This window comes from Zonotrichia albicollis, chromosome 12 (genome assembly GCF_047830755.1).
Source record: "Zonotrichia albicollis isolate bZonAlb1 chromosome 12, bZonAlb1.hap1, whole genome shotgun sequence".
NCBI classification, from domain to species: domain Eukaryota; kingdom Metazoa; phylum Chordata; class Aves; order Passeriformes; family Passerellidae; genus Zonotrichia; species Zonotrichia albicollis.
The window spans coordinates 17,385,651-17,410,509 of NC_133830.1; the positions used below are offsets into that span (position 1 = coordinate 17,385,651).

The window sequence follows — 24,859 nt, forward strand, 5'->3', positions numbered from 1 at the left end:
TATGTTGCTGAAATGCTATAATTCAGAAGGTTGAATGAAAAATAAGGGAAGGTTTGTAATTCCTCCATCTGTAATGTAATCCACATGCACACTTCTGCCTTTCTGCTGTTTGCACTCATCACTATAATTTATGCCCAGGATCATTAGACAGATATATGGATTTAATTATAAAACAATATCAGAGGTTAATTCTTAATTAATCCTTAAGTGCATAATTTAAGTGTGTAGGCACCTTAAATTCTCTCTGCAGATAATGGAGAGGTGGAAGTGGGGAGACTGAAGGAGATCTGGAATTGCCAGCTGGGTGTGCTTATTTCTGTTTTCATTGTTTTAGGTCTGTGAGCACACATAAATATAAACAATATAAATACAAATAGTATAAATATAAGCATAAATATAAACATAAAAATATAAATATAAATGTATCCCACTCTTTTCAGAGCTGAAGGCTGCAGGTGAGGCCACACAAATGCAGATCTGTCCCTGCTGAGCCATGCAGGGTCTCTGTGCTGCTGTTTAAGGTGAGTTAAACCTCACCAGCCCCTGGGACAGCTCAGCCCACCCGGGTTTGGGTAATTCTGGGATTCATTTAGGAGTGCTGGGTGATTGTGGGGTTAATTTGGGGATGTTTTGTACCTGAGTCTGACCTGTTCATCTCACCTCAGGGCTGGCTTGCATTGGCTGTGAGGAGATCCAAGGTGATTTTTTATAAACTGCAGTGAGAAATAAGCCCTGGGTTCATTAGCAGGAGGTTTGGCCAGGAGCAGGAGAAGTGAAAAAGCAGATTTCACTGGTGATAAATGGCAGAGCAGCCTAACAGCATTGTTAACTTCCCTCTGCAGTGCCATGGCTCTCCTGGGTGCATCCAAGGGCTTCCTGATGGTTTTTCCTGGCATCTGTGGCTTGAAGCAATCACTAAAAATGCATGCTGGCACATCTGCCTTGCCCTGGTGCTGGGGTTAATTAAGACTTGAAGTATGAAAGGTAAGGGGGATTCCTAAAAAAGAGCAGGATTGTAATTTACAGCCTTCAGTCCAAAGGAGATCTGTAAAATGTTATTCTCCAAGCCAGTGAATTATTCTAACCCAAAGAGCAGCAAGTGAAATCTGGCATTTATGAAATTAATCTGAGACCACATCTAGGTTGGTTTGCCTTGCTAAATTCACTTTATTTGCAACATGAGTTTTATGTTATTGATAAATATTTTAGGTAATTTTGCATAGTATTTTTTCTGGGAACTTCTGCTGCAACCATTGGTGACAAAAAGTATTTAAATCAATTATTCTGCTTCCCCTTGGGAAGCTGCTGTAGAAAGCAAGGACTGACTTGTAAATTTACAGGAATGTTGAGACAAATTTGCCAATACTCAGCTGGTTTTCCAGCACTGACCTTTAGCTGCTGCTTTGTTTTCACTGCTTTTTTTTTTAAATTTGATTTTACTCTTGCTTCTGAAATGCCCTACACCCCATGTCCAAGAATTTAATGCTCTGCCACTTCCAGGATCTTTGGTACTTGCACTAATTTTGCAAACTGGTGCCTATTTCAGTCTATCTGGATTTTTCTTGGAAAATAAAGTAAAAAAATTTTTTTTGATAGAAAAATCAAAAAGAGAGGAACATGTTTGAGATTATTTGTGATTATTATGCAATTTGAAGTTGTCTTTTCTGTTCTTAACTGTAAAATAACAGTGCTGTGACTTAACATTTGGTAATTCACCATCTTTTGCCTCTCAGAGAGTTTTCAGTTTTTAATCCAACACTGGGTCCACTTAAGCATTTTTCCTTGTGTACTTCAATGTTAATAAAGAAATAAAACAATATGTCTATGTTGTTCTCAAAGCAATGTCATCCTTACTAAAGCTTTTACTGTTACCAGCTGATTTCACACAATAATCTGTGGGATGGGTGGTATATAAAATTCGGGATTTTTTTACAGCAGTCTTGTTGCATCACTTAAGAGGATTGTCCAGGTGTGTGGCAGAAAGGTTTGGATATTGCAAAAAGCTCTTTTGCACAATTTACCCTGTGTATGTAAAAGAACTGTGTGACTGCTAAGGAGTGCAGGGGTCAAAAATGTTATCCTGCCCCCTTTTATATACATATAATTAGCAGATTATGACAAACCAAGTCAGATTATGCATCTGGCAAAACTAACTTTTGGCCCTTTCAGAAAAGATATAATTATAATACCATGTTGCCATTATCCACCATATTTTTCTGATTCTTTTGTTGTGATGGCTTCAGGTTAACTGGTCAGGGTTTTTAATTTAATTTAATTTTTTTTTCTTTTTTTTAGAATAAAGGTGTTGTGGACACCTTCATCCATTAAGTTCTAAATGAGGGAGAAAATGGCCTTTAATGCTGTTCCTGCTTTTGGTTGCAAGATCATCAATTTTAGGTCATGTTTAACAAATAAAGGCTTGAGAATTGCTTCTGCCAGGGAAGCCCCAGATTTGGTTTGATATTTGTCAGCACTGATAGAGAAATCCATTGGTAACTTTTAGTCAGTTTTATTTGTGGCCAGGGTCAGCAGCACCAGCAGCCTTGGAGCTCTGTGTGTGACCTGAGGAATTGCTGAGCATCAGGTGAAAGTGGAAATGTCTCTGCTTTTTGTGGGGCTGGAGCTGGGCCACAGCAAGGTCATTTCATGTCAGGGCAAACAAAATGTGCCCTTTGCACTTGACCCTTTTTGCTTTGATACTGAATTAGAACAGCAAAAGGATGGATCCAGAATATCCCAGTATACCTAATAATCCTCTGGTCAAGCTGTATTTTTTCCAAACAAAGCAGAGGGCAGGTTTTTGTTATCTTCTGTTGAAACGTTAAATGCAAAAATCAGTTTCCTCACGCTGGTTGCTACAAGACATCATGGCAGTATCACAGAGTGTTTCACTGCCACAGCCTTTGTCTGGCATTACTTTGGCTCTTAAAGCCAGCAGATATTTAGGGCTGCTTGGCTTTTCACTGGCAGGCTGGTGTGAGGGTGTGAAATTACTGCAGGAGATCTCACTGGCGATTCACAGGGATTCGTTTTCTACTCTATCAGATGCTGGACTCCTGCCATGCTTTGGTGGCATTTGATACCATGGGAGTTTTTCCTCAACAGAAGCCATGGCTGGGCCTGAACATTCTGCAAATGAAATGCCCCAATTTGTTGGAAAAGCCCCAATGAAACGCCCCAATTTGTTGGAAAAGCCCCAATTTGGTGGCTGGGAGTGCAGTGTGGGCTCCCCAGATGTCCTCCCTGCTGCTCGTGTTTCACTCAGGGCTGGGTCACCACTCCTGGAGGCAGCACCTCTGTGCCTGAAGGGTGAGCACAGCTTTCAGGGCTGCCCTTTGCTCTCTTGAGGCGCAAATGGCTGTTTTTGGCAGATTCAGAGTTCTTTCATTCTCAGTGCTGCCTCTTGGCACCAGCAGCAGTTCAAAGATAAACGGTGAGTGCAGGAGGGCTCATGGGATGGAAGATGTTCTGTTTATGTGTGGTATCCAGACATCACAGTTGTGTCCTTTCACACACACATCTAGTTGTAGAAATTTCCCAAAGGAGGTTGAAATACCAATAGCTGCTCCATTCTAATGTAATAGAGCCAAAATCCAAGCTCAATTGGCACCCATTGTCACTTCCTTTCTGGAATTTCCTTGAAAATCCTCTCCTGTTTTGTTGTTGTGGAAATTAAGCTGCAGGTTGTGAAAATGATGTGAAGCTAAAACCTGAGAAGAGCTGTCTGAGAAGGAGAAGTCACTTTTGTGTTATTCCAGCTTGAGGCAAGCACAGTGCCAGAGTTTAGTGATTGCATGATCTCTGCTCCTTTACGTTCTTTTGGTGAAGGAGATGCCCCCCAATATGCACACATTCCCCACTTAACCAGGAAAATGAGAAGAATTTAAATCTCTGAGCATCACCTTAGGTGAGAGGAGGTGCAAGGAATTTAGGGAAAAGCACAACACAAACAGTCCTAATCTCTAAAATATAATAAGAAGTGTTACATTTAGTCATTAGTTGATGTTGTTACTGTTAACATCACACTTTAAGTGTTTTTAAAACCTGTCTGCAAGAGGTTGAGTTCTTAGAAATGCTGTAGTAACAGAAAACATGTGCTGAGACCCCTGTCATGTTTATAAAACACATAGGGACAGCTTCTAAAGCTGGCAGAAATGTACAAAATTCTACTTCACTGTCTGCATGGGGAGAGATTTCCATCGGCAGGAGACGTTAAAATGAAGGAATCTGCTCTGTCATTCATTGCTTATCAGAAGTGATAAACAGCCAGACACTTCTGCTATTTCACCACGATTGCAGAACCAGTTGTGGGGGCTGAACATCTCAAGATGGAGAGCAAGCAAGGAAAGCAACCATTTGTTTGTGCTGCTGGTGTTATTAATTCCAGCTGCAGTAGCTGACCTGCTGAGGATGCTCTGATGTGAGAATCACATGATGGAGTCTGTCCTTCTGTGGGAGATTTCAACCCTGAGCTCTGCTCTGGGAGCCTGGGGGTTTAACAGGTGGAGCTGGGTGTGGAATTCAGGATTTCTGTGAAAACAGTTTGGGGATTGTCATGTTTTTGTGCAGCACAGAATTGCCAGTGAAATGCATTTGCAGGCAGCTAGTAAGGACGCACATCTAATGCTTTTCAAATGGCACTCCAATCATCTGCTTTAAATGATTAATAAGCATGAGCTGAAAATAGCACTGCATTTACCTAATGTTTGCATGATTATTTTTGTAAACTTTTCATTCAGGCTTTCTCTGCCATCTTTCTAAGCATTGTCAGAACAAAAAACTGCTGCTTGATTAGTTTTTCTCAGTTGGTTTGATCTTCCTCATGACCCAGGGAGATGTAGCAGGGGAAAGCTCCCTTGTTCACTCTCACTTGACAGTAGGCATGTGGTTTAAGATCAGATGAGAAAACCAATCTAGATATTTGCAGAATACTTACAGGTTTCTGATTTTCTTCCAAAGCTGGGAACTGAACTTGGTGAGACCTACAAGTCTGGATTTTGTTAACAAGCTTGTCTGAAAGCTCTGCAAATATACTGTAACATCTTCTCCTGGCTTTCAATAAGTTAGAGAGAGTTTTAAAAGATGTGGAGGGATTTGTACTTTCATGTTGCCTGTCCTACTTTTCCCTTTAGTCCTTGCTGAGATAAGGTTAAAACTGGAATTTAAATGGTGTTAAGAAAGAAGCCAAGATAGTAATCAGAATATAATTAACAGTGTATCATCTGTCAAACAACCAGGGCTGGGCAGTGCTGCTATTCACCAATAGAAAGTGGTGGAATACTTCCAGTTTTCCAAGTAAAATGCTGGTGTTGTTCGCTGTAGCAGTCTGCAGGTGCTGTGTGATGTGTGTGCATCCCTCACACCACGCAACCCCCACCCCACCTACCAAATACACATTTCTGCTCTTCAAATCCCCTCTGTCTCCGTTCAGCTTTGGGGACATTTGGTAACTGGTTTTAACTCTCAAGGTGAAAAGATTATGTGGCACAAGAGAAGTGTTATGAAATCTAACTTAAGCCCATGTGTAAAACCAGAACGTGTTGGTTAAATACCCGGCATTAACTCCTCTGGCAGCATTTCAAAGATGTCATCCTCTTTGCAAACAGAACTAGTATCTTCAAATCTAAGTCACGGGGTGGGGTTTTATTACTAATTTTCTAAATCTGGAGTGCTGATGTTCAGTCTGTGCAATGCACATCACCAGTACATCACAATTCCATTTTTTGTACTTCCCCAGGTGCTGCGTCCCAGGGCGGCACTCTCCATCTCTCAGAATCCGCGCCAGGCTTTCCCCTTGAGATTTTTACAGAATTCTGTCAGAAAACCGCGGCGTGTTGAGCGAAAAGAAAAGCGAGAGGAAGGTGCTGGTGTCAAAGGTTCGGTGCTGAACAGACGCGGGGCGCCCCAGAGCCGCGCTCACCTGCGCGCATCCCCCGAGCCCGCGGAGCGGCCGCGCACCTGCGGAGCCCTGAGGGAGCTCTGAGGAGCCCTGAGGAGCTCTGAGGAGCCCTGCGGAGCGGAGCGGGGCGCGGCGCAGCCTCTCCCCGCTGAGGGGAGCCCCAGCCCCGCCGGGGGAGGCTCGGCTCGGCTCCGGCACCTCGCGGGGTGGGGAGAGCGGTGCAGCCTGCCCGCCCCCCCCGGGGCTTCCCCGCTAAGTGTGACGGAGCCGCCGCCTCCCGGCGCAGCGCAGCGGCCCCGGCGCAGGAGGAGGCGCCGTGCGCGGCCCGAGTCCCCGGGCGCTGCCGCCGGTGAGGGGACAGCGCCGGCCCCGCGCTCCCGGCGGCTCCGCTCCGCTCGCCGGCCCAGGTAGGAGTGGCAGCGGCGCCCCCGGGGCTGCCCCGAGCCGCGGTGACCTTGAAGGGGCGGCGGGGCGGGAGCGGGGCCGGGTCCGAGCCCATCCCGGCACAGCGGGGCCGGGGTACCGGGATGCGGCCGCAGGATGCGCTCGGGCGGGGATGGAGGCGGCTCCGCGGGGCGGGCGGGTCGGGCAGCGGCTGCGGGAAGCCTCTGCTCTCCGTCCGGCCCGAGCCCGGAGGGCTCTCAGGGACGGGAATGGGAGCGGGTCGGGAGGCGGCGGTGGCCGCGCTGTGCCCCGGCCGGGGGCTGGGAGGCGGCCGTGGAGCCCCGCGCTGCCCCCGCCGCTCCTCACAGAAATATGAATTGGAGAGAGTCATAATGAGGTGTTTGCCCGCAGCCCCGCTCCCCGGCGGGGTGATGGAAGGAGAAACCCTCCGGGGAGCGCCCAGCTCCTGCCGTGCCGCTGAGCTCCGCTGCGGCCGCGCTGAGGCTTTTTGGGTTTTTCTTCTTCTTTTCCACGGGGGGATTTAAATGTTTCACAAGCAGTAGTTTCCAAAGCCTCGCAGTACTCCAGCGGAGCGTCTGGAGCGGCGGAAAGCCCGAGGAGAAGGCGGCGGGAGGGAACTTTGCCCGCCCAGGTGCCCGGGATGCGGGCTGGGGTGGCCGCTGCAGCCCCGGCCGCCTCCACCTGGGCATGGATGCCGTCAGGACGTGCTTTCCTACCGCCACCCGACAGAACGGGCTCCTCTGCTGAAATCCTGGTGTGGAGACTGTACTGGAAACGTGAAATGAGGGGCACTGCCTCCGTTCTGTACCTTTGAAAGGCCTCCTGTACTGTAGGCGGAGAAAACCTCTCGTTTGCTGAATTAAACTGTCCCAAAGTTTATTTCTTTCTGTGTATTTCTTGCTGACTCTTTTCACTGGTGGGTTTTTTTTTTTTTTCCATCTTACTCTGCAGTTTTATCACGTTACACCAACCCGATTCTGTGCTAATACTTTCTTTACTTTCTCTTTAATTAAAGCGTATTTTGTAGTAAAGTGCTATTTGAGAAGCATGGGTACCAAGATAAGGTGCTGGGAAGATAGGCAAGCTGAAAGCAATGTAGAGTAGGGCTTAACTGCTCCCAAAATAAGCTAAAATGTAAGTTTTTAACCGGTGTGAAAGTTGATAGTGCTGTAACTCAACTCCCCAAGAGTAAAAGGGAATCTTTTAAGGAATTCTGTGTGTGGCTGTAGATGCTGTGAGCCCTGGTTACGTAAGCAGCCCTTTGAGTGGCTCTGCACACACACACTGTCATGTTCTCAGCAGCACTTTGTCCCTGTCCCCTCACCTACATGGGACTGATTTTCATGTGCTGACTCAAGCAGCATTCAGCATTTTCATGACTTTTCTGTGGAGAAGTGGTTTGTCTGTGGTATCTCTCTAAGAAAGCAGCTCAGCATTCTCTGCAGTGACTTCATGGTCTGACGTTAAGCTCCGTTTTCAAAGTGAGCATTCCTGCAAGCTCTTCCTAAAGCAAAATAATATGGATTAAATGCTCAGTTTAGTGTCAATATTAACATAGTCACTTTAACACTTTGTGGAATGAATGCAGGATATTCTGTTACCTTGAATTCCTATTTGATACCATCAGCAGCACTGTCCTTTGCCCACACGCTGTAAATCCAGGACCACAACCCCTTGATTATCCAGGCTGTTGGGTGTGATATTGATCCAAAAGTCTGGCATGTCTCTCTGTCCTGTGGGCACACAGTTTGGGGTGATTGGGAGCGGGGCTGTGCCCCATCCTCATCCCCAATGGGTGCAGCTGTGAGCAGCAGGTGAGCAGCATTGAAGGTAACGAGCCAGGGGCATTGCCCAACCAGGGAAGGGAGCAGAGGGCACACAGGTGCAATGCATTAACACGAGGGGATAAAAGGCTGGGCTAAGAACAAGCAGGGCAGTTACCTGCAGCCTTCTGAAGTGGGGTGATGTTACTGTGTGTGGGCAGACCCCTGAAGCCTTCTGAAGTGGTGAGCTGTTACAGTGTATGGGGTTGAAGCTTTCTGAGTTTGTGTGTTTTGTGGCCATCTCTGCTGCAACATTATCCCAACCGTATCTTTTAACCTCTCAATTGTCTATTTCCTAAGTACACTTTTAATGTTTTTGCCAAGCTCCATAGGGAGATAATGGGGATATTTATATGGTGCCCTGTGGTGCTGTGACCTCCATGGGTTTGGTCTGGAGGAGTACAGGGAGGAGGCTGAATGGAGAGCTATCATAGCCAGTGGGTTGGGGTTGGTTTGGTTTCCCCAAAGAGGTGTTGGGTGTTACTGGAGATGCCTCAGGGCTCCTCTCCTGGCCTTTGTCACTGTTTCAGAGGGCTGTGAGTCTCCACTGTGTCCCATGTCAGTGTTTGCTGCTTTTTTGGAGCTGCCTGAGTCAAACCTGGTGCATTTGTCTGGCTCCTTATCCTTGGTTATCCAACAATAAAGCACCTCAGGTCATTCACCACAGAAACTTCAGTGATGTAACTGGGAAGTTGGGCTGTTTGTCTGAATATTGATAACCCCGTAAGTGCTTGGAGTTTATCTGCATCAACAAAACCTGTGTATTCTGGTTATGGCAGGCAGTTTAAAGGGTAGCACATGAGGTTGAAAAGGAAATTTTGATACTCAAAACCCTCTAAAACTTGGATTGTAACTTAAGGATAGGTTCAGGACTGCAGCTGGGGAAAAGTCATCTGCATTGACCAGAGGAAAAAGCAGAGTAATTGTACAAGAGATAAATGATTGTTTTAGTGGCAGTCTGATGGCAGATGATAGCAAAGGAGATAATTGGGAACAGAGTGAATGTTTACATTTAAACAAAATTGTGTGGCTGCTGAAATCTTTTAACGCAAATATCTGAACAAAGTTCAAACTTCTGGTGATGCTTATCCTTGGAATGTGTGTGTCAGACATGAGAATTCAGTTTCCAAACAGTTTTACATTTAATGTACACTGTGCAGTAAATGGTTGCAATTTGCAAAGTTCAGAGTGGAACTTAAGCTGTCCTTGGAAAGAAAAAGTTTGTAAAAAGTAAGTTAAATAAAAATTTTATGAATAGAAGTGGCAAATGCAAGAGGACAAGTAGTTTTAATTATCTGAAAAGAAAAATATAAGATATTTGCGAAAGGAAAAGTGAGAATGAGCAAGAAAGATTTGTGTGTAACAGGATGACAGAGGTGACAGCAATGAGTGTCACAATTGCTAAGATCCAGCTTGGTCTCAGTATACTCATGCTAGAAAATTTTTGGTTAAATCAGAATGGCTTATTTGTTGCTAAAGCCTACTCTGAAAAAAATGTTTATAAGTGGACTTATTTAATAGTGAAATATTTCAGACTTCCATTTTATGGGTGTGACCAATTTTTCACATCTATGTTATCTGAGGCAGCATTTTCTAAGGGATGTGTGACTCCCATATTGCTGATGGCCCCAGATCCAGCAGCATGGGCTTGTATCCAAGGGCCATCATGTAAAAGGTTGTGTTTTCACCTCTTTTGGAAGTTATGCTCAGAATTCTTGACTATTTTGTAACATATAAATAAAACAACTGGTGCGCTGCAGGGGCGCCCTCCACACACTGGAATGTAAACCAAAAAAGCTTTAAATATTTCTGGGAGGCAGAGGTTGCTACAGCTTTAATTAGTGCAATAGGAGGTGTGTTTGGAGAGGTCACTGAACACCTTTAGCTGTGCAGAAAAGGCATTTCTGAAGAGCCTGCTTAGGTCAGTGCCCTCAGTGCAATTCTCCTGTGGATGCTCATTTATCTGCTCCCAGCCTTTCTCTCCCCTGACCCAAAGGCTTGCACTGCTGGGTTTTGCAGTCCCTCCATCCCTCCTGCTCCCATTCACACCCCCAGAGCTGCTCAGCTGCTGAGGCTGCCCTGGTTGGGGTGCCAAAGCTTGGGAAGGCAAGGTTGGGGTGCCATGAGGGAGCAGCAGCAGTGGGGCTGTGTGTGGGGCTGCCCTGTTGCCATAATACAGGGACCTCTGTTTGCACAGCGAGTTTATTCCCTGGCTGGTGGAATGCCTTTAAAAAGTCTCAGCAGGGAGGGTTTTCAGAGCCAGACCTGCCTGATTTCATTTTTCTGCTGTGGGATTGTGTAAACGCAGAATCTGGCACAGGGGCTTGCATGTTCATCAAGGAGTGATGCTAATTGTTGAAGGGACGGGGTTTGGAGCTGCAAGGCTGAATCACATTTCCCCCTCACCCTCCAGCAGAGTGACCTTGGATGCACATTTCAAGTTTTGAAAACCTTGTGTGTGTTGTGAAGCCAGAATAATGCAGCTGTCTCTGTTCAGAGTTTCTATTTCTAAGATTGATAAATCATTAATTCCACAGTGTTTGGGGAATTGCCTTTAGCCTGACTTATTAAAAAGGCTCACATAGCTTGTATTGAACTTATGAAAATTATACCTCCTCTAAAATCATCCATCAGGGATGAAGATTGCTCCAAGACACTGCAGCAGCTGCTGCCCACTCCAGCTGCATCTCCTCATGGAATCCTTCAGGGTTCAGGAGTTTCCTGATGAACAGGATTTCTCCTGATGCTTTATCAGTGATCCTCATGCCCAGCACATTCCTTTTGTTATCTCATGGTGAGCAGGAGATCCCAAACCCCTGGATAGCTTTCCTGTGCAGAAAGAGTCACCTTGAAAGCATTTGCTGATCCTGTGGATTCTGTCCTGCTTATTGAACAGCCTTTCTTCATTTGGGGCAGTAATTCCCACTGATGGGAAATCTTCCATCCTGGAAGGTGTGATTGCATTCAGCACAGCAGACAGAACAGGGCCATATTTTAGATGATCCAGCATTCCATGTTTTGTGACTCAGGTAATTTGTTCATATTTTAGAGTTTTTTGTACTGCTGTTGTTATTTAAAGAGGTTAATACTGTTTAAGAGGATTGAAATCATAGGAATTGTGTTTTCAGGGAATGTTCTCTGTAACCCATACTGGAAACTCCCAATAGGTTGATGATGGGTTCCTAGAAATTATCCCAATGGGTATTTCAGAATATTTTTGAGCAGAAGTATGAATGAGGAGATTTATGATAATCAAGATATGCTATCATCAGTTTTTTTTTTTTTTTGCAATTGCTGAAGCCTAAAGTAATTAGCAGAAAAATTAAAAATTATGTTCTTTGCCATCTGAGAAAATGGATATGTGCATTTTTAGGTGCTGGCCTGCAGTTACAGGAAAAGCACAATGGAAGTTTTGAGAAGAAATTTCATTATGTAAAACTAATTGATGGCATTATTAAGTGTATTTACAACTGCGTTGAATTTGTGGCCTTAGGTTCAAATGCAGTGTTAATGCTTTACTTTAGTCTACAAAATCTTCATGCTCACCAGCGTTTTTCTCATGTGTGAGGTATTTTACAAGCTTTAAATCAGTTTATGTGAAGTAAAAATAGAAGGCTGGCTTGAGTTTTAGCCTATGAACAGTAGAAAATAATTACATGAAGACAAAATGTTAAAATTCTACCTGGAAAAGATCTATTCCACATCATTGGGTTTTTCTTAATTACAGGAGGTGTCCAAAAGCCCTGACAAGAACTAGGCCCATTTTTTAGTTAAGCTTGAAAATGTCACAAGAATCAATCTGTAAGATGTAGAATGATTCTTCTAGAAAGGTTAAATACTCTGAAAAATTAATGTGTTCTATACAGCAGCCCTGGTGGTTCTGTGTCAAGTGCTAAAGGATTGGAGAGCAGCAGGAACAGGGAAATGCCATTATGGGCTGTGAAGGTTGGTGTTAATGGGGGTGTTCCCTGCAAAGATACACCATTACACTGCTTTTTGTGTCACCCAGCGCTGTTCCCCTCATATTTCCCCTTGGCACCGCTGACATTTATTGCTCCCCAGCTAAATAGGATGACAAGACAGAGTTGCATTTACTGTGAATTTTCTCGTGATTTTTTTTTTCCCACTCATGTTGTGCAAGTTTCTGGACAGTGGAGAAGAATGGAAAGGTTACGGTGTGAGTGGCAGCCCTGTTAGACATCCTGGCATGAAATACGGCATTATTTAAAAACACCATTATATTGTTTTTTACTTATAGTCACCTGTGGCTTTTAGAAACTTTCCAACAGCACTCAGCTGATCTCTATTTAGTGTTTTTCTTGATGTTAAAATTTGCACTTGTTCTGCTTGCACTTCACTTTTCAACAAGTCCTTCAATGCTTTTAGTTTCAATTTTGATCTTGTTTTCTTGTGGTTAGAGGTGATATGAACCCTACCTGTTTTCTTCACAAACATTTTTCTCTCCTAGCATTTTTTAATGTATGCAGTGAGTTGTGAGATGAATTCCACTGGCAGTGAGCTTTAGTAATAATTTTTAATTTGGGTGGTTTTTTATTTTTTTTTTAAGAAACTGTACCTACTAAACTGCAATTTCCTATCAGTCCTTCCACCCCATGAAAATACCATGTTGGCCAGTTGCAGAAAGCCTCACTGCAGCCAGTCTGGTACTGGGGTTTCCCTCTGTAGTAGCCCAGTTACCTTATCAAAAAGGAAATTTCATTGCTTTGATGTTCTGATTATTTTCAGGCACTTAATCCTTGAGGTACCTCCATGGTGATTTAACTTTTGCAGTGTCCTCTGTGGTGTAAAAGGGAGCTGGTTGGGTTTGCAGTTTCTTGAGTTTAGCCTTGCTTCTCCTTTTGGAGCTGCACACTTGGAGTTTTTGCCTCTGCACTGTCCTTTGGGAGCTCTGCCCTCCCCCTGTGCATTATTGAATATAATAGCTAATGTTTGGGGATGGCTTTGGGTAATTCCTTAAGTACTCTGGGGTGAACTTCATCATTCTCTAGCAGACTGAGTGTGTCTGGCTGCTTTTGATACTTTTTAGCCTATTCTTTCTTTTCTTCAGCCCTCTGATCCTGTCTTCCCCGTGAAAATCATTTTAGAAACATTTTTGCTTTTCATTATCCTTTAGATGGAAACATAAAAGAATATGAAGGAAGTACTGAATGCCTCAGCTTTCTCTTTGCCATCTGTTATTTTCTCTCCTTTCCCATTAAATACTAGAGCCTCTGCTTATCCTTTTCTCCCACTTATTTCTGTTGTATTTATAGATCCTTTTCCTATTGCCTTTTTATGTCCCTCATTAGCTGTTGATCCTTTTGTGTGTTGGCTCATCTGGATCAGAACTGAGCAGTTTGTGCCATTCTAATCCTTGTTCTTTGTTAAATGTTCTTGTTTCACCTTTCGTACAATCTCTTCTGCTAGTCAAAGCCTTTGAAGATTCTGGGTGCAACAGCCTCTCCCAGTGTTTCCTATATTCCCCCTGCACGATTTTATACACTTTTCGTTGGTCATTGTCAGTTTTCCTGAATTCCTTGATCCTCCCTTTAAGAGATGTCACAAATCATTTGACTGAGTTTGCTGAAGTTGCTGCCCTGAATTCCACTTCTTTCTTGTTCTTCCTTTCAGTGTGTCACTGGTCAGTTCTCTTGGCTTGTGATGATGCTCACTTGAAATGCATTGCTGCCCTTAAGATCCCAGCCCATGCTTTCCCTTAAATCAGAATAAAATACAGCTGCAGCCTTAGCAGTGCTTCCATGCTCATCCCTTTATCCTGTTAGCACAGCTCCAGCTTGGTGATATCCTGGGTTTCCTCCTCAACGAAAGACTGAAAAAATGCAATTTTTGAGGGCTGTGGCATGGGATGGGAGAACAAACTGTGTGTGTTACCTGCTTTGTTAGGGGACATTTTGTGCCTCCATACTCTTTACTTGCCCTTGTGGGATGTTATTTCAGATTTACCATTCAGCTGTTACAGAGTGCACATAACCTGCCTGCTTCAAGGGTTAATTAATCACTGCTTGTAAAGCTGCTGGGAATTTTGGATAGAAAATGCTGCTGTAAGCACAAAACTCTGGTTGTATGTGCAAGATATTTGTAGTGTTATTCAATAAGAGCATTAAAGCAATTTACTTATGTATAAGTGAAGTGTAATGTGTTCTACACATACACAACCAACCAAGTCTATTCTGTACATAAAAATATCGGGTTTTTTGCTGCTGTTCTTGAGGACACCTTTCTGAGAACCTTTGCATTTCAAGTAGGAGAACCTGCCTAGAACAAAATTCCTTGTAGCTAAAAATTCATCCAGCCCTAGGGAGAGAATTTCTAGACTTAGCACCAAGGGCTGTGTTCTTGTCAAGTAACATTTATGGCCTGATTGTCAAATAAGTTATTGATAATGCAGTAGGAAGGCTTAATACATTAAGGGCAGGATTTTTAAAAAGAGGAGAAATGGAAGCCAAATGGAATTTTAAGTCTTGTTGGCTTGTCAATGGGATTTGTGCATCCCCAAGTTGGATGTTTTTGAAAATAACGCTGTAAATTGGTGACTAATAGAGATCTTTCCATGATAATGGCTTACAAGTTACCATTAATAATTCAGCTGGAGGTTATTGCAGTTGGACTCAGTACCTCCTGAAAATGGTGAAAAGCTTCTCGCTGTGATTTTAGTGGCTTTGGGTTATTGGGCACTCTGATGAAATAATGTGCTTTTGAGGGATGATTTTGCCCCTTTCAATGCATCTTGGCAGTCAGCACTGAAAGTCACGAATTACAGGAGAAATGGATGCTGGAGCCTTCTTTAATGCTGTTCTCATGCCAATATTTTCAGGGATGTGTAAGATCCTGTCCCCCTGAGCTCGGGAGGAATCAGGCAGAGTGAGTTTCTTGGTGGAAGATTTCCACAGGCAGAGCTTGGCAGTGGATTTCCTTGGGAAGTGGGGAAGTGGCTGTTCTGGCTGTGCAGCACAAGTTCTGCATCCCACAGCCCTGTAATCCCTGCCCTCCTGCATCCCCCTCCTCTTCCTGCATCCATCCCTTCCCGTCCCATCCTTGCAGCCCCAATCCCATCTCCCTGCATTCCCGCATTCCCCCATCTCATCTTGTCCCATCTCCCTGCATTCCCCCCATCCCATCTCGTCCCATTCCCTCATTCCCCGCATTTCCCCTATCCCGTCCCATCTCCCCGCATTCCCACATCCCATTCCCCCATCCATCTCCCCGCATTCCCGCATCCCATCCCATTCCCGCATTCCCCATCCCATTCCCGCAGCCCCTCCCCGGCACAGCCGCAGCCGCCGCTGGCTCGCACCGCTCCTTCTCCATCCCTCCCCGCCTGCCTCTCCTCTGTCCCTCCGTTTTCCACACAATCGGCACGGATCCTTTCCCTGTTATCAATTTCCATCCCTCACCTTCCGTTCCCGGCTGCTCTAACCCAGGGCTGCCGGCTGACCCTGCCGCTTTCCTCCAGCCGGGATTTCAGGGATCCCAGGAGCACAGCTTTGGCTAATCTGTGTGCAAATACAGAGAACCTGTGTGCGTTTTTATGGGGAACATAAGATCTGTAAAACAACAACATATATATATACATACAAAATTATATGTAAACACTATAGTGTTTTTAAGAAAGCAGATGGAATATTGTGAGATTTCTGAGGAGATGTGGATTTTTCGTTATTATATCAGTATCTGTGAAAAGACATTAATTAATCAAAACGAGGATTGGTGTAAACACGTTCATTAACACTGAAAGATGAGCTGATAGGTCCAGATGCCTCTGCAGTGGAGAGATTTTTTTTTTCGAAGTGAAAGCACAGAGGTGCTGGTGTTGCACTGGAGTCATTGGGAAGTGTTTCAGTGTTTTCACTCAGTGCTGCTCGCAGTCTGCAGCAGCAAGGGCTGCTCAGCACTGATGGCTTCTCAAGCTCAGTGAAATCCTGCCTCAGACCTGACTCTGCCCGAATTTCTCCGTGGAACAGAGGATTGCACAGCAAAGGACACTGGGGGGAGTTGGAATGAACATTTCGGGGTGCACACATCAGTGTTTGGTTCCTCTGTGGGTGCTTCAGTGCTGGGGTGGGATGGGATTTTTCATCCTGTTTATTCCATACAACTTCTGGCTTCATGACTTTGCCACCATTCAGCCTAACTTTGTTTTCTTTTTTTTTTTGCATTTTTCTGTGTAAATATGATAGAAAAAAAATATGTAATTGTGGAGGAGTTTATAATACCCATTCTGATTTGAAACCTGTGACTTCTGGAAGGAGATTGCAGCCCTAAAAGGTTTGCTGTGTGAGGGGGGGGCATAGAGCAGGAAAAGCCATAGGATGGCTTTAAGTGTGGAACAATAAAACCGGAACAAAAAGCTGGCTATAAATAGCAGCCTGGTCCCAGCTCAGTGAAGTACTTAAGCACATGCCTAAATCCCTCCTCGTTCAACAAAGCACTTCCATGTGCACTTGAGTTCTGCTGGAATCGAGCAGTGGACATCAGGCCTGAGTGCTGGGTGGGACTGGGGGCTGTGGGGACACACAGACCCAGAGAAGGGCGGCTTTTTATGGGGCATTTCTGACCCCAGAGAAGGATGCTTTCCTCCACACCCCTGATGTGCTTTGTGGGGCAGTGTTTTATAGGGAATTTCTGACGCTGTACACTGTCCAATTAACTTGGAGAATGAAAGTGTTGCAGAGCAGTTGTGTTCTGATATTCCAACAATTGTGTTCTTGTGTTGTTCGCCAGTTGATCAGAGTTAGTGATAACTGCTGCTTTTGTAGGACCACTGAAGTGAATTTCCATTTTCTTTGCACAACTGATGCAGTGAGGATTTTCCTTCTGACATCAGAGGCAGCTGCACTCAGGAGTTCGGAATTGGGTTTCTCCATCCAGATATCCCAGTTAACACTCACAAGGAGTCTTCAGGTACATCTAAAAACCATTGGATCTGAGTTTTAAAGTTACCGTCACAAGATCTCTTACAAAGGCCTAATTTCTCAAAACATACCATCTCTTTTCTTATAAGGAAATCCAGTTTACCATTTCAGTATAGCCCACTATTCTACAGAGATACTGACTATTGATAGCTATTTTTAGTCATCTTATCTCTGGAAAGGCTCCACATAAATTCCACAGTGGTTGTTGTGGCTGGCTGAATCCATCAAAAAGTGAGAATTAAAAACTGTATCTCAATCAGGTGAAAATAATGAAAATACAATATATCCTGGTTTTTTACAGCATGGACATTTACAACGAAACAGACAATTTTTCTTTTTCATTTGTAGGAATAAGAAGGTTGTAAAACTTAGATTTCCACTGAGATGGGAACTTCAGTGTGTCAGTCCCTCATCAGGGATTCTGAGGTACAGATTGGCTTTTGAGAAAAAACCTGCCCTGAGTCCCTGCTCTGACTGACAGTGCAGCTTTCACATCTCAGATCACTCCAAGTTAATCAGCCCAAGATTCCCCAAATGCATTTCAGAATATTGGTTATCTTTTACCTTCACAGCTGGGATAATTCTTTAAAAATTTTCTTTCCCGTGGAAATCTGGTTGAACTAATGAGTGGTTGGAATTTTGATAAAGCAAAAGTTTGACTAAAAAATGTTTTGATGAAATAGAGCTACCATGATGATTTAGTGGATATATATACACACATATCTGTCAAATGGACCTGGAAGACCACTTTCAAAAATATTCTTTGAAGAATTGTGGCTGTTTAAAAAGAAGTCTGTAGAGCCCAAGTCATACCTGGTTTTAATTTTCAGTCACAGTGCTGGGGCTTTGTTTGCTTCACTGTTTCTCTGTTGAGCAAATCTGTGTACCTGTTTTGTGGAGGTGCCCTAAATCTCCACCAGGAAAAGCACATTGTAAGAATGGTTAATTCAAATGTTATATGTTTGAGCTGATTAAAGAAATTCTAATCTGGATCCTTATGTAGGAAGTTATAAAAGGCTTTCATAATTTAAACCAGATCAAGTCTATAAAGTCATAATAAGCTCATGTAAATCTCCCCAGTGTAATAGTTGAAAATTTTTCAATTCTATAATTAAAAACACCCCTCTGTAAATATTTGAGTGAAAGTCCCTTGTTGCTTTGCATTCTGTTTGATTAGGGCAGGTTGAGGAAGGGCCATTTTGGGCTGGTACAAATCCCATCAGTGCCAGGATGGGCTCTGGCTCCATGGGCTGCCCTTGGCACTTTGAGTTACACAAAATGGGCTTTATCCCTGTGAGCTTCAAGCTGTGTGAGTGGCACTCTCTGTACCAGGGATCAAAATGTCTGTTAGAAACAGGATCAAAACACCCAAATCAGGCTGCAGAATGACACACAACTTCTGTTAAAATTAATGCAGTTTCACTATGGGATGTAATTAAGCAGGTTGGTGGACAAGAAACTAATGAGCTGATCTTGGTGAAATATGTAGAGAGAGTAACTTCCAGTAGGACATTGCCAGGGAAATGACAGATTAGAATGGAAATAAACTGATGAAGTGTTTGATGGTCTGATGTTGAAATGTGCATGCAATGAAGCAAAGGAGTTCTGCAAAGCAGAACTCTGTCAGGCTTCCTCTTTGCTGAAAAGAACTGCAGCATTTTTAATTAAATGTTCTGGAGCTGTTTTGTTAAAGCTTCATGGCAAATAAGTTCTTTCATTGTTTGGTCAATGGTGGTGCCAGAGGCCTTCAAGTCTTGCCTCCAGGAGAAAGGAAAATATTTTAAGCTATATATAAAGTACCATTACTAATTTTCAATGCAAAAAAAGTTCATAATTTTTATCAAGAAAAATTATCCAAGAAATGCAATTGCCTTCTGTTCCTTTTAAGGAAAAAACCCCCCATTTTTCAAAGACAGAATTTTTTATGTGTTAGGGAGTATTGTGAACAAAGCTGAACAAAATGGTCATTCCTATTCAATTAACAAAAATATTTAATAAAGGAAAAAGCACCGGGGGAACATGATCAGTCATGAATTCCTTTGCAGTGCCTTATGTGCATTTTTTTCTGCAGAAAGCTTTCAGCTGACTTTAACCTAAGCAGGGCTTCATCACCTGGATCCATCCTCCTCTCTGCCTTCCTCCAGCTCCAGGGAAATTGAAATGCAATTGCATTGTGCAGCAGATTAGGGGTGGGTTCAGCGATCAGCTTGCAGGGCAGTGCTGAGCTGGGGCTTGGCTCTGAGCGCTCCCCTGCCCCAAACCCAGGGCTCTGGATTCTCCCTTCTGCCCCACGCAACCTACAAGGGAATCTGGAAATGCACACCCAGGGCTGAGCATGGCAACAGCAGGCAAAGAGCTCTGAGAGAGGGAAATGGATCTGTCAGCTCTGAGCAGTTGATGTGCTCATTCCCAATTCCTCCTGGGTGTGCAAGGCAGGTTTCCTCTGGCCACACTCACATTCCAGCTCCTGTGTGTCTGTGCCGTGCTTTGGGGTTTAGGATTGATGGCAGCTGTTGGTACTCACCTTTCCCATCCTCACCCAGCAGCTTTGTAGGAGTTGAAGGTGCAGTGACAGTGCTCAAAATAGCTTTGGTCTGAGAAACCCAGTGTATTTTCAAATTGTTTTTTTTTTCTCTCTCTCTTTAATATATTTTTTTTTTCTGTTCTGTTATCCAAGATGCTCTTTTAGCACCAGCAGGGATGGTAGGAATTGAAGTTCTTCACAGATTAGTCCAGCTGTGGAAATCTTTGCTGGATTCATAGAAATAACACAACACTGTTATTGTTAAATAACATGCCCATGGAAATAACATATGACATGCCCATGCAAATAACATATAGCATGCCCATGGAAGTAACATATGACATGCCCATGCAAATAACATTTGTTATAAATAACTTTTCATATAAAACATTCATATATTTAAATAGCTATTCATATAAATAACATTTGTTATAATGATCTGCTACAACTATTCATATAAATAAGGTCACAACTTATATTTAAATACATTATATGTTAAATATATATTTTCTAAGATGCTTTTTAATATGCATAATAATGTCTTGGCTTTCTGAGGGCAAATAAGTTTTTGTGTGTGTTGAAGCAGGAATTACAAGGAAGTTCTGTGGAGCACTTCCTATCTATAAATATTCGTGAAACCCTGTCCAGCTGTAAATAGGAAGGCAGGCTGGAGATGTGATCTTAGGAGACACCAGCTTCAGTGGGGATGGTGCTGGGGCTCTGGAGCCAACGAGGCACCAAAGAGATGCTTTTTATAGATGAGTATTTGGCCCTGATGACACACACAGATTACTAAATTGATTAATTTTCTGTTTCTGGCACACGATTTTCTCTGCATCATCTCCATCATATGTGATGTTTTCCTGTAAGTTGTAGTTCCTGGAATCAGATAATACTGCAAAAACATATTTTTATTTTTTTAAATTTAACTTTCCTTTTAAAAAATCCTATGTAATTGTGTAGAAAAATGTTTTGAAATCCCTCAGATTTTGACCTAAAAAGAAACAAACCATCATTTTTTCCTCCTTCTTCCTCATTTTTATAAGGAATGACCAGATTAGGATTTTTTTTTTAATTTCTTGGTAATAATGTCTTTACAAGATAATTCTGGGGCTGCTTTGGAAGCCAGTTCTCTGCTACAGTAGTCAGCATTAATACAGATGCATGAAATTCCTAGGGTGTATCATTGCCCTTTTAGTGTTCAATTGAGAGTGAAAAATAGCATTTAAACTCACTGGGGCAGGAAGTGCAGGAAGGTGGAGTACCCAGTTGCCAGCAGGTTTGCAGACACAGAATCTGTGTCAAATAATAAACTTGACAAAAGTAGCTGAAAATGAAGAATCTGCACATGGAGTTGAATCCTTGGTGTGCTCTGTGGTGCTGTTGTACCAGAGCAGATTACAGAAATCAAGTAGGAGCATTCAGAATTTTCCTGTATTTAAAAAGAAAAAAAAGAGAGCTCTTTTCTATAGAAATTAAATCCCAAGTTCTGTTAGATAATCTCAAACTTAGCATTGAAGCCCCATGAATAAACCATTCTTATCAGCTGTGTTACAGGGAATTTCAGTGGGATTACGGCGAACAGAAACTGGTGCTGGAATAAATCCTCCAAACAGTAACTCTTCAACTTTCAGAGGATTCACCTTTTAAAAATAACATTTTCGATATGCAAAATGCTTTTTAGGGAGCAATAAGGGTATAAATTGGATAGATACTATAGGGACTATGTTCTGGGCAGCCTGGAGGGTGGTAGATCCCAGCTGAGCTGGTTTTCCAGCACGGCCTGGATGATTTCTGTGTGTGTTTGTGCCACAGAAACACCTCAAGGATCCCTGCAGAGGATCAGTGCATGGGGGTTTTTGCACTGGGAGAAGTTTCAGCTCTGATGGGTGAGGTGGATGAAGGAATAAAAAATGAATTGTGCTCCTTCAGAGGAGTGTGCAGGGAAATCCTCGAGCCTGCAGTTCCTCCCAGGTGAGGGATGAGTATCCCTCAGCATCCAGCTTCACTGCCCCTGACCTGCAGCACTGGAAACTGGGAAAAAATCAGGACTTAGAAAGCTGGGATTGAACAGGAGCTGAGTATTTACCTGAGGCGGCCAGGCCAGGGCAAGTGAGGGAGATGCCCTGACCAAGAGAAAGTTGGTGATGTAAGATGGGTGGAAAATGTTCTTTGTTTTTGTTGGTTTTTTTATATCTCAACTCAGATAGAAGATAGCCCAATTACTCCAAGAACTGGGTGAAAAGAAAAATAAGGTCATAGATGTTGAGAACCTTTTGAAAATGTCTTTATTGAACTGTTGATATGAGTGAATTCTGAGGAGAGTAAGAGGAAGAGGCAGCTGATGAGGCAAAGCCTTCTCTGGCCATCATGCCTAAAACTGCACAAAAATCCCTCACAGAAGTGGAGGGGAGTGGCAGAGGTTTGTCTGCAGCTATTTCTGGGCTGGGTTTTCTTTTTCCTGTGTAACTGAAGATGGGCAACTGCTTCAGAGACCTTTGTGGGGAGAATGACAAACAGACCTGAAATGTGTGCATTGCAGTTTCCCTCCTGTCTGTGTGTCCAGATTTACTCCAGGTATGGTTTTTCCATTTCTTCAGTGCTCTGGGGACTGCAGGCAAAATGCAGATAAAGGCACATTGCTGAGTGCCTTTGAACTGGGTGGGCATGCTTGATGTCTCCTCACTGTTCTTCATGTGCTTTGGTGTTTCTGATAAATCAGTGCTTTTCATCAGCAGAAGTGTTTTTCTAATCTGGTAGTTTATAAAGTCATCAGAAGGCCTGCAGCATAAATTAACAATCTACTGCCATGTTATTGCATTAGAGAAATCAAAAGTAATATGAATAAATGTTCTCTTTGACGAATAATTAGTACATAAAGGACACAATGTACAAAATACTTACCTGAAAATAAGCACTGTTACCAAGAACAATGGTATTGTCAGGCAGAGACATTAGTAGTGTGTGTCAAAATCACATCTTAGTTACAAATGGTTTTCAGGGAACTTCAGTGTGTTGTTCTCCTTTTGCCCACCCTCCTGATGATGAGATCTTCTGTAGTTCCCACAAAGAAGCAGAGAAGAAAGCAGATATTCAACAGCACTAGGGTGGGAATGTGGCAATTAGGGCTGAATGCAATTCCAAGCAATTGAACATATAACCAGAATTTTCATACATCTTATCGCTAATGGTGGCCTGATATGGGTCTGTACAGATGGACAGCCTGTTTCTCCCTCCTTAACAGTTCTTGCAAAAAAATAAACTTTCCTTTCTATTTCTGCTGTTTAGAGTGCATTAAGTACCTTTACTTTTCAGTATAGTTCCTCTTTATGTAGCTGTTTTGCAAGATGAGCTATAAACATTTATGAAATGTAATTATAGAGATGTTTAATTGCTGTATAAATAAATGGGTTTGAAGACAGACACAAGAATTCTCCATGGAGTCACTCATGGTGTGCGTTGACTCTCAAATTGATTTTCTGGGTAGGAGTAACTGGCTCAGAAGTGCAACCAGTCCCAGCACAGCAAAGCTTTAGGGGTTGCTGTAAATCTGTCAGTGCCTTTTAGCAAAGTTTGTAACCTTACTTTGGTTTAGTGCTGCTCCAGTCCCGTTGTTAACCCCACGGCAATAATTCAAAATGTTTCACGGCATCGAGGACAAATTTAGAAATGCCAAATTTTCAAGGAAATGATGTGAATGAGAAGAATTATGGCTTGTATGAGCAGAGGGGATAAACCTCTATGGAAGTGTTCAAATGACCCAAAGGCTTTATGAATTACAGTTGCCAAGGCAGGACTGTGCTGTTTGAACAGTTACCAAGTATTAATTGCAAACTTCTCAACCATGACAGATTTAGGAAAGCCTAGAACCTGCTGCATTTTAGTCTTGCTCTTAGCTGATTTTTCCTGTTTGTTTGATCTGGTTTTCAGAGCTCTTTGATTTGGCCAAGATAAGTGTGTGTGCACAGAAACACAAAATCATTTAATTACCACTCAGGGTAAGTGGTGGATGTGCACATGCACATAAACACACACATGCTGTCCTCAGTATCCTCTAATTACTACCCAGAGCAAATAATCTTCCTGTTTTCTGTGCCCTGGGGCACAAAAGGAATGTTTTCTTCTTTTGGTTTGTTTTGGGGGCAGTAGGCTAAGTGTTCTTCTGGAAGATGTCATTTCATATCTGAGCACAGAAACACAGTGGAAGTGACTCTGGAAATTAGCAATACATTACACTTTCTTGGCATTTAAATATTTTGTTTTGTATGAGATTGATTTGTGTGTCTCCCTTGCATCCTGCTAAATGTTTGGCCTTTATATATACAGCACCATGATTAAAAATGTTATCTTGCCTAGACACTATGGAAATATTGTGCATATTTATTGTTTGCATGTGGACATATAAAAAGTCTGTGTATCTAGATTTCTGGTTTTCTTATCTGTTTTGGGTTTTTGCATTTTTGTTTCAAGGCTGTTAACAGAAAGACTAAATATAATAATCTCTTATGAAATGCAGTGTTTGGCCCATCCAGTGGGTTAAGGGACCTTGGCCAGTTTACCAGTAAATATATGTTTAAAGCAGAGAACTAAAAATAAGATTAGAAAGTGATCACTAATGGGCATCCTGTAGGCTGAGCAAGAGACTACTGAGACAAAAATAATATTTCTGTGGTGCATGAGTACCACTGCAATAAAAATGAGTAATGACTGAGCTGCTTTCTCATCCTTGGAGGGGCCCTTTCCCTGCTGGCCTGGGGGCTCCTTGTGGAATTCCTGCTCTCTGGGTAAGCAGGAGACTGCAGGCTCTACAACCTTTTAGCCTTGCTGAAATATTAATTCTCTTCAGCATTCCAGACTAGGCACAAAGGAATCAAAGTACAAATGCTAATTGTCGGGGAAGGAGGAGGCTGTGAGAGAAGAGCTCAGAACTTTCTACACCATGCAAACCTACAGCAGTGTTGGTCATTTTCTTGTCCCTTCTTCAGCTGTTTCCTTGGCCCTTTTTTTCTCTGGATTCCTCACTAAGAGCTCAGAGACTGGAACATTTATATTTTGCCCTTTCACTACTATAACTATTTAAGAATGGCTGTTCTTAATAATGGAAGTCCTTTGCCTTAGTTATCCCTGCTGAAGCCTTGGGTTTGAGAAGGTGAATGCTCCTGAGTCCTGGAATTGGGTTTGTCCTGGAATTGGGTTTGTTCTGTTGGGTTTTTCCTGCCAGCACAGGTCCCAGCTACTGCCCATGCTCCTGTGCTCTCTATGGGCCCCTGCAGGA

The 24,859-nt window shown here is 43.1% G+C and overlaps 1 protein-coding gene across 8 annotated transcripts in view; it reads left to right on the forward strand.

Moving 5' to 3' along the window:
* Window positions 1–6,100: 6,100 nt before the first annotated feature.
* Window positions 6,101–24,859, forward strand: part of ATP2B2 (ATPase plasma membrane Ca2+ transporting 2) — a 404,406-nt gene continuing 385,647 nt past the window's right edge. The window contains exon 1 of one of the 8 annotated variants that reach the window (XM_074550120.1): window positions 6,101–6,306. The gene's annotated coding sequence lies outside the window, so the exon portion shown is untranslated. The remainder of the gene's footprint in view (window positions 6,307–24,859) is intronic. The other 7 variants (XM_074550115.1, XM_074550116.1, XM_074550118.1 and 4 more) reach the window with 7 other exon arrangements.